This window comes from Coturnix japonica, chromosome 3, assembly GCF_001577835.2.
Source record: "Coturnix japonica isolate 7356 chromosome 3, Coturnix japonica 2.1, whole genome shotgun sequence".
In the NCBI taxonomy this organism is placed as follows: domain Eukaryota; kingdom Metazoa; phylum Chordata; class Aves; order Galliformes; family Phasianidae; genus Coturnix; species Coturnix japonica.
Window position 1 is genome coordinate 14,876,452 of NC_029518.1, and position 13,818 is coordinate 14,890,269.

Sequence of the window (13,818 nt, forward strand, 5' to 3'; positions counted from 1 at the left end):
TAATTTCTCTCTAATTGCTCCTAGTTACTGTGTAACTCCTCTGACAAAGCTCTTTCCAACCTCCAAAAGCTTTTAGAGGTTTTTCAGGTTTTCCCAAAGCATACACACCAATATCTGTGTATTTTTAGACACATCCATGCCTTTAAGTTGATCTCACCATGATTTCATGTTGATCATTTACAGCTGTCCTTTAGCAGTGTTGGTGTTTCCAGCTCTCAGGCTGCAAAGAGGAAGAACTCAAGAGAGGCACCTCGTCCTCACTCTGAGACTGTTTGCAGATGTGTGGAACTGTATTACTGAGACCTCCGAGCTGTCAGTCATGGCTCTTCAGCTGTGCTCCTGAGTGCTGAGTTCTTTTGGTCACTGTGGGACTCCACACATCATCCTCACACATCATCCTCTGCTCCAAGGGTGTCCCGGAGCAGTCAGACCCTGCTGACACCAGACCTGTGTGGGACGTGTTCATACAGCTGTGCAGTACCATAAGGATCCCAGGTCACCAGGTAAAGGTCCAGTCCTGCCCAATGACTGCACACCAATTTTTTCCACGGGGTTAAAGTAAATGGGATCTGACAAGCTTTCTGTCCTTTCTGAAGGATGACTCTATCATGGTTGGCTATTATTGATCACATCTATATATACATGTGTTTTTCTTTAAGAATTGAAACGCTATCTTTCTGCTATCAACAGCCAGGCACCGGTAGCACCCTGTGACTCACTCCCTGTGTTTGGGAGGGGGGTGTGACCTGGTGGGGTGAACCATTTCCTTTGAGGTGTGAGACGTGGCTTCAGGACCTCATGGTGTGTTCGTGTATTCCGTCCCGGGGAGTCGATAAGAGCTGCAGACATACAGCAGGCCTGGAAGAAAGCAGTGGGAAAGGCACAAAGACCTCACAAATACATATGAAAGGATCAAGGGTCTGCATGTGCTAAATCCCAACAGGAACAGATTTGGGGTGAGATGCCCAGAGTTCAGAGGGAACTCATGCACAGCAAAGGGGCAAATGCAGAGTATGTCTGACTGCTGGCAGCTGGCTCCCTACCTTATAGTGAGGAAGGTCGAGGATTTGGGAGAGGGAAGGAGATAAAAGCAAACGGAGGAGATGGTGTTAGGAATGGGAAAAGGAGAAGGCAGAAGGGAGCATGCCTCCTGGAGGCAGGCAGCCTGGTTGGAAGACACCTGGGTATTTAGGGGTGAATTAAGACACTGTGAAACCTGAGCCTGTCTTTGAGTTTGGAGATATCCTGACAACAGCCAGATGCACACACCTGGCAGTCACGGGGCTTCAGAAGTGAGAGGGCAACCTCAAAGATAATTTTGGCAGCAAGCCTTAGGCTGAAGCAAGTCCTGCTGATGCTTGTTTTCTCTGTGCCCTCTCTAGTTTTGTAGTGTGATGCTGCGAAAGAACTTGAAGCTTGTATTTAACTGACTTCTTCCTGTTGCCTGCTCATTCACGTGCTCTGAATGAGATCTGTAGAACAGTCATGCTCTGTTCTTATAGATATTTTCCTTTAAAGAAGGATTTTTTAACATTTGTTGTTAGGTGTATTTGTACATGTAAAATTATTGGGTTACCTGAACTTCCAGTGATGTTTATTTAATTCACAGCACAAACAAAAGAGAATCTCTGTCTCTGCCGATGAATCACAAGAGAAAAGGAAGATGAGAAAGGGAGTGTTAAGTTAAAAAGCAGAGCCCTGTTTTTCTCCTCCGTAGGCTGCAGCTCAACTCTTTACCTGGAGCCACTCTGCAGGGTGCAGTCAGAATGTGCAAACCCAGCAAGGCTGGCAGGAAATGGCAGGGTGATACGTAGCACAGGGGCTACATCTTCTTTGACTGCACTGAGTAATTAACAGGCTCTGAAGAGTCCACTATCTACTGCTTTAAAACTTCCTCGTCTTAGCAAGCAGTGTTAAGGCATTGTTTTCTAACACTGTTTGGCAGGCTCCTAAGCCCTCCTCATTCCACACATGATGAAGTCTTTCTTTATCGATCCCAGCTTAACAAATGGCAATCACAAGATTTTCTGGTTTTGTCTTGCAGTGTTTGTTATCTGTCTTAGTGCCTTCAGCTTCTGAAATCAATAGATTCTATGAGAATCTCAATTCTATCTTATTTTTGTTCTTACTGTTTTAAAGCTAATGTCTCGTGGTTATGGAGAGAAGAACCCCAAAATGAAGCAAGCTGTCTTCTATTGTTCACAACCAGAAAGCAATGGGAATCACCAGCACTCTCCTGGTAAGGTTGGATGCCCATTACAAGGTTAACTCAGGGCCACTATCCTTCCCCTGGCTGCTCTGTTCAGTTATACCACACAAGTCTTTCCTCTCTGAGTGGTATTGACTGCAAATTTCTTCAGTCCTGTTCTTCCCTTCTGCTACTGAAGCATGTGTACGTGTTGCGTGCCAAGGCTGATGCTCAGACTTTGCTTTCTTATCATTCAGTATACATATTTCCTATCTTCTTTTCTGGTTGGTTTTAGATACAAGGTTGGTCTTTTTTTCTTGGCACTTGCAAAAAAAGTCATTTTGACATTTTTTTTCTGAGGCGTTTTATTTCAGGCCCCTGTACAGTTGGGAAGATTTCCAGCTTTAAGATGTAGGTGGTATGAGGGGAGTTCCACCTGAGCTGAGGATTTGTGGCTGATGATTAATTAAACCAGCAGTTTCTGATGATCAGAGCTGGGGCGTGCAGCAGTTACTATGCCATTTGATGAAGTGATTCTCTTCCATGCATTAATTGACTCATAGTACTTTGCTATTTAAAAATTCATTGAAGAAAAGCAAAAGAAAGGTAATTCTATGTAACAAACCCAGTAGGCATTATTTCTGTGGCTTATCCTGATTTTTATTAGCATTATTATAGGCATGATTTTCTGGTGTCTGACTCACGCTGAAGCTCCATATGCTTGCATAGGAAAGTATCTCTTTTCTCCAGCTGTTTTCCTGCCCCATGTCAGCAGCCCAGTACCACCTCAAGGGCTGCCTTGCTTCTCACTGCAAACAGTTTGCCTCCTCCTAGGCACTGTTCCTGCCCTCATCCTTCCCAGTGCCCCTGGTTTCCCAAATCAGCACAATGCCTCATATTCTTTCTCCTGTACTTCACACAACTGCTGTTATTCCCCATTACTCAAGCTGAGCTCCTGCGTCTTATTTTCTGGTGGCTATATTGTTCTATTTGACTTTGGCCCCATTTGTCAAGGGTGCACTGCTGTCACTTCTTTAGTCTGACCCTCTCCTTTGTTGTCAAGAAGTCTTCCTCTTTTCATTGGTACCTTTATCTCTTTCTCAGTTATCTTCTACTCCTGTAGACTCTTTCCCCACTCGTTTAACCAAGCTTGTCTTATCAGTACTGGGGGATTTAAGACTTTTCTTCTTGACAGCTTTTCTTCCCCACTCCCTGGAAGTTTCTCCATGCCACTGGGTGCAGGACAAAGAACAAATGCATTTGTTATTCGAAATAAGTGCAGCCATGCCCCGTATCCTTAGAAGACAGCATTTGTCCTCTTCTGCAATCATATGTTTCACATCTGGGAGGTTGTCCTTAGGACTCTGAGGTAACAGAAGGCATAAGGGAGTAATGAGAATTTGCTGCAAAGCTGACTGATCAACAAAGGGTGCAGCAGCAGCAGCATAGTCTGTGTTTCATTTTGCAGTTCCTCCATGACTATCACCACCCTTTGGTCTGGCCATTCATGCCTGAAGTGTGAATACCAAGACCATATGACAGTGACCAGAAACTGCAAAACTGGACACACTGTCACATCAGTCACAGCATCACCTGCATGTCTGCACGGAGCAGGCTTCTGCTTGATAGTTGAAGATAAATTCTTGCTTGTGCTCGTTGCTGAAGGAAATGTATGTTTTGTGCCAGCAGGAGCACACAGGATTGTTCCCAGGAGATCCTTGTTCCAGAGCAGGACTGGTGCCTGCTTCCTGCTGCCCAGGCCTCCCTCTAGTCCTGTTTGCAAGGTGTGCAGCAGTGCAACTTCATCAGATTCCTCTGGTTAATCAAAATGGAAAAGCTGGTTTCAAATTAGAATTTTATTTAGGACCACGTAAATGGTATACAGAAAGAGCTGCAGAAGATGAGCACGCTGCAGGTCTGTCTGACCTCCTTTATTAGATGGTGTTTCTGAGGATCAGCTCTCAACTCTTTCCAGCATCTTCAGCAGATACAAAACCATGGACCACATTATACACAGTAGGAAAGACTGAGTTTTCTTCCCAAGAAAAGGAGAACACCTCCTGTGAAGCATAGTGAACGCATGCTTGGAGGGCAGCACTGCTGGCATCCTGGGGTCACTGTAGGGCAGCACTCTCAGCTGCCCTGCACAACATACAGCCAGGCCAGGAGAGCAGGCAGTCCATCCTTGGCAAGGAGGTGGTGTGACACACTGGGCCAGATCTCCTCCTGTAGCACTAGATGGGAGCACAGCATAAGCAGGGCAGTAACAATGTTGGTGTGAGGCTGGAGTAAGCTTTTGCGTTGCACGGTGTCATATGCTTAGGCAGAAATTCATCTGACCTTTTTTGGAATGAGGAAGGCAGTGCCGATCATTCTTGGCCACTGTGCTGAATACGTGGTAGTTCATTTGGTGATGGTGACGGTGAGTTTCCCAGCACAGAGGAGTCTTGTGTGCATGCAGCTTTCTCTTAAGGTCAGATTGTGCAGTAAACTGTAAACAGTGACAGACTGTGAAAGATGCTGTACTCATAACTTACCCAGGACGTTTTTGGCATGCCTTATTACCAGTGCCAAGGAAAGGTTTTCAGACTGTGGTGATGCACTGTCTCCTCATTTTTTACAGCCTTTCCTGGTGAAGGTAACTTCTTGTTGTGAAGGCAAATCCCTACAGGATGAAACAGGGCAGTTCAGGGGAAAACTGAGACGCTGACATGTTCCCATGAGGGAAATCTCAGAAGAAAACAGATGAAAACCAAAGGTTCTTTGGTCACAGAACCCAAGGAGAGGTGCAGTACATGTCCAACAATGAAAGTTACTTCAGAAAACCCAAGCCATTCATATGGAGTATGTACAATAAGGCAGAAATCTTTTCCAAGCTTAGTGATTATAAAATCATCAAGTCCAACTGTCAAGGCATCACCACAGCCATATATTAATCTTCAGACACATGCATGTACGGAATGGATTTAGGAGTTCTGGTAGCCAAACCTCATACAGCGAGCACTGGTGAATGTGCTGTACTTAAAGCTATTTATTTAGCTGAATTTCAGCCACCAATGTGACATTATCCCCATTGCCCTTGAGTTCTGACTGAGCCTAAACCCAGCTTCATTATTTTCTTACTAGTGAGTGGCCTGCAGGTGGAAAGCACTCTCCTGAAAGCTCTGAAAGCTCATGCACTCAGGCTCATGAGGGAGGTCTGGTGTGGGATATTCCTCACCAATGAATTGTATTGCACAGTTGCTTTTACCCACTGCTCGCAGCAACACAGTGACAGCAGTGTAAAAGCAGCAGCTATGATTTCAGAGGATGCACTCTCTTGCTTTTCTCCAGAGATGGTTGGCCTTCCTGGGGAAGCCTTTCATGATGGGTGCAGGGAAAAGGAGCAGCCATATCCCCATACTTTTACTGCCTTTCTGGCACTGTGCTGCTTCCTGTGACCCTCTCTCCTCCCAGCAATGCGTGGCTTTAAGGCTGCATACGCTGGGTGAATTATATTTTAGAGTGAGACTCTATTTAGCTGTGATGTCAACTTCAGCCAAATATAAAAAGATCAGTAATGCTCTTTGAAAGTGTAACAGCTGCTGCTCTACACCCTCACTGCTGTGTTATCAGTCTGCCCCATTTCATGCATGCACAACCAAAATACAATATTGTGGCAATCATCTCATTATATAGCTCAAGGAATGTGGGATGTAAACTCCCTAGAAGCTGGGAGGAACTCGAGGTGAGCCAAACTGGGCAATTTTACAGTTTGTTAACAAAAAGGTAATTTTGTCTGGGTTTGCAATGTATCCTGCCTTTTCCTTAGCACTTGACTGCATGCCATTAGCAATTCCAACAAGGTAACAGCAGACCTGCAAAGCTTTGCTTTGGGCAGCTTTGCTGCATATTACTCACATACAATTATAAACTGAGCTCGTCTGGACTGCATGGAGCGAGTCCAGCAGCGTGCTACCTGGCATATGAAGCACATCTTTGTCCTTAGCAGGGTGTGACCACGTGTTCAAAACCACATTCAGGGTTTCCCTAGAATCAGAATCAGAAAATAAGTTCTGTTTATCCAGAGTGAGCAGACAGCAAGTAATGAATGTGGAATTGTGCTAGCAAAATATACTGCAGCAGTACTGGAAATGGGGCCTTGGCTGGGCCTCTCAATAAGGACACTACCATGATATATTTTCCTACTCATTTTTCTGCAAACTTCACTCCTGGACACAAACAGTTTCTTATAAATGATGTTCAAGAAGTATGCTATAGGCAATATAGCATATTGCTGTAGGTAATATGCTCGGTCAGCTGTGGCAGGCTGGGTGTGCATTAGCACAGACAGCAAAGTGCCGCCTTCAGACCAATGGAAAGCTCCAAGCCTCCTCAGCTCCAGGTTCCTTCCTTGGTGGGACAAACCAATGCAAAAAGGCTGCTCTGTTGTATCTGGGTCGGCTGTGTTTGTTTTGTAGTGCAGATAGGGCCTTTGTAGTGGGGATGGAGAATGGCCTGTTTGTAAGTGACACGCAAAGTCCTTTGACACAGGTCTGAAGTGGCAGTGAGCTCACTTGTCTGAGAGGAAATGGTCGGCTTCCAACACAGCTGTTACCAAAGGTGACAGGACAGTTAGGCAATGTGAGGAGTGATTTTGCATCAGACAAAGCCTCTGGGCTGGAATCAAGCACACCATGGCACAGGCTCACCTGCGTCTGAGCTCTGCCTGAGCTCACTGAGCTTTGGCACTCAGCTCCCATGCAGGGACATTGCAGAGGCACAGAGAAATTAAAACAAGTGGCCTGAAGACACACAGAAAGCTTGTGAGCAAGCCAAGGAGCAGCCTCAATGCCAGCTTCCTGGCTCTGCTGAAAATCCTTGGGAAGGCTCCCCTGCTTTCACTCACTCCCCACTGTTTGCAGGTGTGAGCAGTGTCTGGCAGCTCCGGTCTCACTTACGTGGAGGCTGGAGAAAAAACAGACTCACCCAGGCTGTTTTCCGGCAGCAGTGCCACATAACGACCCCATGGATTAATGAGCCCAGCAGAGGCTGCTGGGAGCAGGGTCTTGTCATCTGGGGTTTGCTTCTGCTTCGTGATCCCAGAGGCACAAGCAGCAGGCAGCAGCGAGGCACTGCCATCACTTGATTGCTTTGCTCTGGGAACTGCTCAACCAAAACGATCCCCATGGATCTCTGGTTCTTTCTCAGCTCACTGAAACCAGATGTACTTCTCATACAAGCACAGAGATGGTAAAAGATTGTATATTTTTAATCAGCTGTTCATGTTGCAAGCTCATTCAAGAATGAGAACTGAGATAAGTCTCTAAAGACCACTAGGTCCAAACTGAAGGCACAAAGCACAGCAGTGAACACAGCGGGGCTCAGCACCCAGCCTCACAGTCCAGAAGATGAATTCCTTCAAGGAACAAAATTAGAGGAATAAGGAGCAGAGAGAACTTGTTGCTTGTATGTGGAAATACCCATGCAAACACACACTGCACGGCTGCTTGAATAAACTTACACTGAAGAAGGCTGACGCGTCAGCAGAGCTAATTAACATGCTGCAGTGTGTAGCAATATGCTGTCAGGTTAAGAAGTGGCACATCCTTGTGTCCAGTCATGGATACATAATGGTATCACAGGGAGAGCTGAATTGCTGTGGAATTTGAGGTTGTGGGTTTTTAGTGGCATCTAGAAATCAGGATACTGGAAATCCTCAAGTGTTCAATAACTCCCCAGCCAGAGCCTTCATTTATCCTGTACCACTCCGCAGATTAGGACTTTTCTCTATCCATTGATAACTGAGAATTCGTTTTGTTAGATAACGAGCAGTCTCCAATCTAAATAGGGATACCTGAGACTTTCTGTAAAGCTCTCTCTACCTTTATCTGTGGCTGTGCAGCAGGTAAGTGGCTTCTGCATCTCCAGAGTTGAAACCAGTAAGTCACTTACAGTGAGCTCATCTGCTCAAAGAAGAGAAAATGGTGTGCAGTCTTACACTGGTGGCAGGATGAAGCTGTCTGTCTCATCCAGTAGCCACAGAAACCTTAGGCTCCTGCTATCTGGATACTATGGCTATAGTTTTCCACAGCAACTAGTTTATGTAATCCTTTCACTACTTCTTTGCAGAGACTTGGAGCTTCACAGCGTCAAAGGGAATTGCTGAACTAACTCCTGCCAATGCGTTAGAAGGTAAGAGCTTGCAGTGGCCACTGGGAAAAATAAGTTTTGTCTGAAAGCAGATGTTCTCCTAATAATGCAATGTACAAGTTTCAGGGAAAAGAAAGCACCTTCAATAATAATAATAATGATAATAATAGAAAACTTGGATCATTTTGCAATCAGTGCGTTGCTAAAACTGTTTTCTTGTGGCTAGAGAGATTTTCCTTTTGGACCTTTAGGACCTCCCAGTCACCCTGATGGATGTTTTTCTCCTATCTATGAAGTGACTGTTGAGAAGATCATAATGACTGTGTGTTTTGTAGTGCATTAAGTTACTTGCATTCACATATACAGTATTATTTACGTTAAACCAGTCATGTTCAACACTTATTTAATTTTGTGGAACTTGGGAGTCCTAATCAGGACCAGCATCTCACTTTCATGATCAGAACAGTCTGGGAACTGAGGCTGGACTTGATGGTCCTCTTGGTTCCCTTCCAACTCGGGATATTCTATGACTCTGTGATTGTTCTGTTTAGGTGATCAACAGAGAGATAACTACATTTCACACACAAAATGACATGAGGGGTCATAATGAATGCCCAGTGACCTGAATGGGGCATTTCACACCACAGGTTCAGCCAGCAAAGATTGCTACTGCCCTCTTTTTGAATGGAGAAGCTTAGCAAGACCTGGCTGCATGTCCTTGCTAGCAGGATGCTGGGAGGTGCTGGACATACAGCTGCTAATGCTTGGCAATCCATCTGGCAAAGGATTTTCTCATCCAGGTTTGATCTGGAAGGACGTTTCAGTGTTTATTGCAAATTTCAGAGCCTGTCCTTTAACTGGAGTATGTAACAGTATTTCATTATACGTCATGTATGTATGTGAGTATGTTTTGTTCTCTGTGTTTTGCTGATATTTATATATCAGGCTACTCAATGATTACAATGATAAGCGCTCTATGGAGGCCTGTAACAAAAGCAACATGCAGGAGATTCACATTCACATCCTTTTGAGCCTAAGGGCTTGTCTCTACTAGAAAGATTTTGTTGCTGTGGGTGCCTCGGTGAGGTTGAAGATGTGGTCTTCCTGCCTATGTCTGTAGAGATGCATCTAAATGAGGGCTTTTATCAGTGTGACTGTGCCAGCAAAGGATGCAGCTCTTAACTCACATACTTGCACTAGTCAGGCTCTTTGAGCATCAGGCAGTTTCTGAAGACAGAAGAAAGTAAGGGAATTGCTCCTTTCATTATGATAGCATAATATCTTGGGGGCCTAGTGCTGGCATTTCGAGCATTAACCTCTGCTATTTTAGGGTTGGTGTGTGGGAGAATGTTACCACTGAATGAAGCATTCAGGCTCTTTTCTCCTGGGAAAACTGTTGAGAAACACAGCCAGTGAGATGTAATCAACTTGGTTAAGATTTTCCTTTATAAACTTCTTTTCTACCTCTTGCTTTGTTTTTCTCTCCTAAAACTGCCTTTAATGCCAGCCACTCCAGACCCTGTTTCATATGAGATACATGAGGTCCCCAGACGATGACTTGTGACTACATCCAATTATTTGTTATTATGTCTTTCCCTTCCATACCCAAAGATTTCATTATCTTGCAGAAAAGCCTGCAAAAGGAAGGGAATTCATAACTCTATATTCAAGAGGGGAAATATATGACCTGTTCAGCAGCAATTCCTCTCAAGTATCAGCAACATAAGGGTGATAAGGCATGTAAATAAGAGAACAGATTCAGGGTCTGCCTGTCTACTAGCAGTCCACATATCAGAAGAAATTGAAATTGCCTGCTCTAATGCAATTCTACGAGCACAGATTAAAGGAGATAAAAATACTCTTTCTGCACTGAGAATATGTTTGTTAGAGCAGAAGAACACAGGAAAATGACCTGCCTAGTGATCTGGTTATTTCACTGACAGCAGGGGAGCTGGATTGGTCTAGCTGCTTGTTAGGTGCAGTCTGGTATTACAGCTGAGTTTGCCTACAAGCTAGTTGCTGTCCTTGTTTCCCATTTACATTGCTTTCCTTAAATTGCATCTAGTGTCTGTGTGGCCACAGGGCAAAATTTGTTCATCACAGCAGCAGAAAACTGACCATGCCATAAAAATGAATAGTTTTCAGCCAGATCAGCCAGCTGAATCAACTCACCCAGAAGACACTCCATCACTGAATTCAGCACAAGGGAGAAGGATGGAGAACACAGCTGTTTTGGAGTGAGATCACCACAATTTGGCACTAGCTTGCAGCTCTAACTGCAAGGATGACCTGCTTCTATCCTCCCTTCCCTTCTCCCAGCAGCATGTTCCTGCCACTTCCAGTGCTTGCTTGACTTCAGGGAACTAGGCCTGCTCTCTAATAGCAGCAAACTAACCCAGCACCTGAGAAACAGCCTGTATTCTGCCTGCTTAATTAGTTGAAGGAGGTAGGTGGGATGAGCGTAAGTCCTGGCATGAGGATGCTGATGAGCTTATGTGGTGCCTGTGACTGGGAGGAGACCAGGGTGGCTCCGTCTGACAGCAGCCATTTCACAACAGCTCATTCTCAATTCAACCCAAAGAAGGAAAATAATCAGCATTAAAAAAATAAATAAAAAAATAGAGCCACAGCATGGGGTAGGAGGATGGCTCTGAAACATCAGTAGAACTCAGGGCAGGGTCATGCTGGCCCTGCAGGGCCCATTGGGAATACATGCTAGTGGGGTTTAGACCCCCAACCAGAGTGCAGTGCCCTTCTTGAAGTGTTTCAAGAGAGCACCAAAAGGTGCTCTGACCTTATATGAATGTAAGTTGTTGTCCTGGTTGTTGATTCAGTTTTTCTCTGGGCAGATAGCCAACAATGCAATCGCTAATTGCACTGATTTCCATGTCTTCTCTGCTGTAAAATCAGTCCATTAGAGGAGTTGGTTAAATTCAGGAAGTGTTTAAATTCCCAACCGTATCTTGCTTAGCAGGAACTTCTTGATAACAGCGTTATACTGCTCTCAGCTCATGTGCCTGTAAAGAGCATGATTGGTTACAGAGCTGCACCCTTGCAGATGCAATTGCATCAGTATAAGATATATTAAACTGGCATAATTATTTTATTAGACTGGATTGCTCTTTTACAATCACCTGTATCTGTTATTACTGCATCCATCCTAAGGAACATTTGTTCTCTGTAAAAATGAGATTATAATGGGAAGATAGCCTTTCACGTGGGTATTTTCCCTTATGAGTCTCTCTAGCACTCCGTCAATAAAGCTGGTTTTCAGCAGTGTTTGCTGACACTGTGAAAAAGGTATTGCCAGACTTTATATCTGATTAACTGTTATCCTGCAGCTCGTGTCATAATTTAAAGAAGTCAGCGTGAATGTCACCATAAATTACTATATAAATACAGGGCAGCAAGCAGCACAGTGAACTGTGTTACCTTTGAAGTAAAGACAGGTATTGTGCACCCTGCCGTGCAGAGGTCCCAGAAGGGATCCAATGTGTTTTAAAGGTTGCAGCTGTACTGCAGTCATTCAGTTGTCCAACAGGATGTGAAACACACAGCAGTGTTTGTTCTTGCGTGCAAGGCAAGATTACACTGTGCTTTAGAGGAGACCTCTGGGAGGAAAAATACAACAGTGCTGTGGTTATTTTAGGGCATCAACAAAAACGATTCATTGGTTTCTAGTAAAAAAACTTCTATATGTTTTTTTCTTTGAGTTCCTGGTGATTTCATTATTTCTTAGAAAAACCGAAACTGAAATCTGGAGTTGATTGTAGGGGAGGTCTTGAAGAGGCAGATTGAAAGTGCTCTCTTGCTTAACTGAAAAGCAGAAGCATAAAATCTTGAGTGGGCTTATTTTCCTCTGTAGACTTTATTCAACGTTTGAATAAACAAGTAATGAGAAAGGTCAGATTGAAGTGATTCACTAGGATTTTCACTCAATTAGCCCTGTGGTGCAATTACACGTTATTGTGCCAGCTGATCCCAGTAGGTCCAAAACCAATTTACTGCTCATGCACGAGTGCCTGAAGTGTAATCCTTGAGTTAAATGTGTTCAGAACATCTGAAGAGTTCCTGAGAAGATCCGATGGTTTGTGCACTTGCAGTAGGGCCACACTGGGCTCCTGGGCTCCAGGAAAAGCTAGAAGCCCCTATGGAAAGCAGCTTTGGTGATGGAAGCCCTACACCAGGGGGAACCTGAAGGCACAGCCCTGGCGGCTGGGAGCACACATTTCACCTACTGTGGGAGGAAGGATACCAGGAAGAGCAGAATGGTTTGTTTAAGTCATTATGGTGCTCCATAACTTGTTAATGGTTCACTGTGCGCTTGCAGATGGCTGGTATTTTTCACTGCTAAACATTCACCAGCTTGAATTAAATAATTGATTTCTTCTACATAAAGCTTCTATGACTGCGTTTCCTAGCGGAGGCCACTGTTGCTGGACTAAACTGCCTCTCTGGGGCTTGAATGTGGTCCAGACATGAATTTCCAGACTCAAAATCTGAACCTGCAATTTTTTTTTTTGTATTTTGTACCGACACTGTATCTGTCTTTATAAACAGGGCCCCAAAGCACATGGAGCAGAGCAGAGTGGATGTAGTGGGTCCATCCGACGCTCACCAGACAGCTGTGCAGAGAGACGCTGAGGGTAAATCTGTGCTGCCTGGTGGCTCTGAACAGCCACACACCAGGCTGCAGAGCTGCAGCAGAGCATGCCGGCCATAGCCATGCTCAGTTGGATGCTACACTGACAGATGTCTTGCTCTCCAGCTGGGACCTCTCCAGCAGACTACACTGCATACAGTGGAGAAACCCGCTCTGCTGGCATGTCTGTTGTAGGACATAGCAGGGCTGGCACAAGAAGAGACAAATAGTCACATGTTTACTAGAAGCATCAAATATTTGGTACAAGAGAGACCCTGCTATGAGATCAATCAGTTTTCTGCCATCCTTCTCCACATCAGCTTGTCAAACTCGCGGAGCAGCTTGGATTCAGCTTGGCCTCCAGACATGTGGGGAAACTAAGGGCTGCCTGACTGCAGGCAGCTTCTGCCATGAAGCAGAAACGCCTCTGGGTTTGCTGGTGTATAAAATGGAACTATTCCCTTCCATCTTACAGAAACACAGCAAACCCCACAGGGACCAGTAAGAATGTCAGTTTCTTTAAGGATGTATTTTGGGATAAAGAACTCAACATTTCTTGAAGTGGAAAGATGAATGTTAAGCTTACTATGTGTTAAACCACAAAATTAATGCAAATATATATGTATGTATGTATGTATGTAAGGGTGGCCTCTGCAAACTAAGCAGGAAACGTGCCAGATGAAAACTGACAGCAGACTGAAGGTCATCTTGCAGATGAACTAACAAGTCTTGATGCGAAGCCGGATCTGATGCTTGCAAAGCAGGGTGCAGGCATGAACGAGATAGCGTTATCTGTGCTGCCGTTAGCTCGGTGCATGAGATGGTGCCACACAGCCAGAGCTGCGTGCCCTGGGAA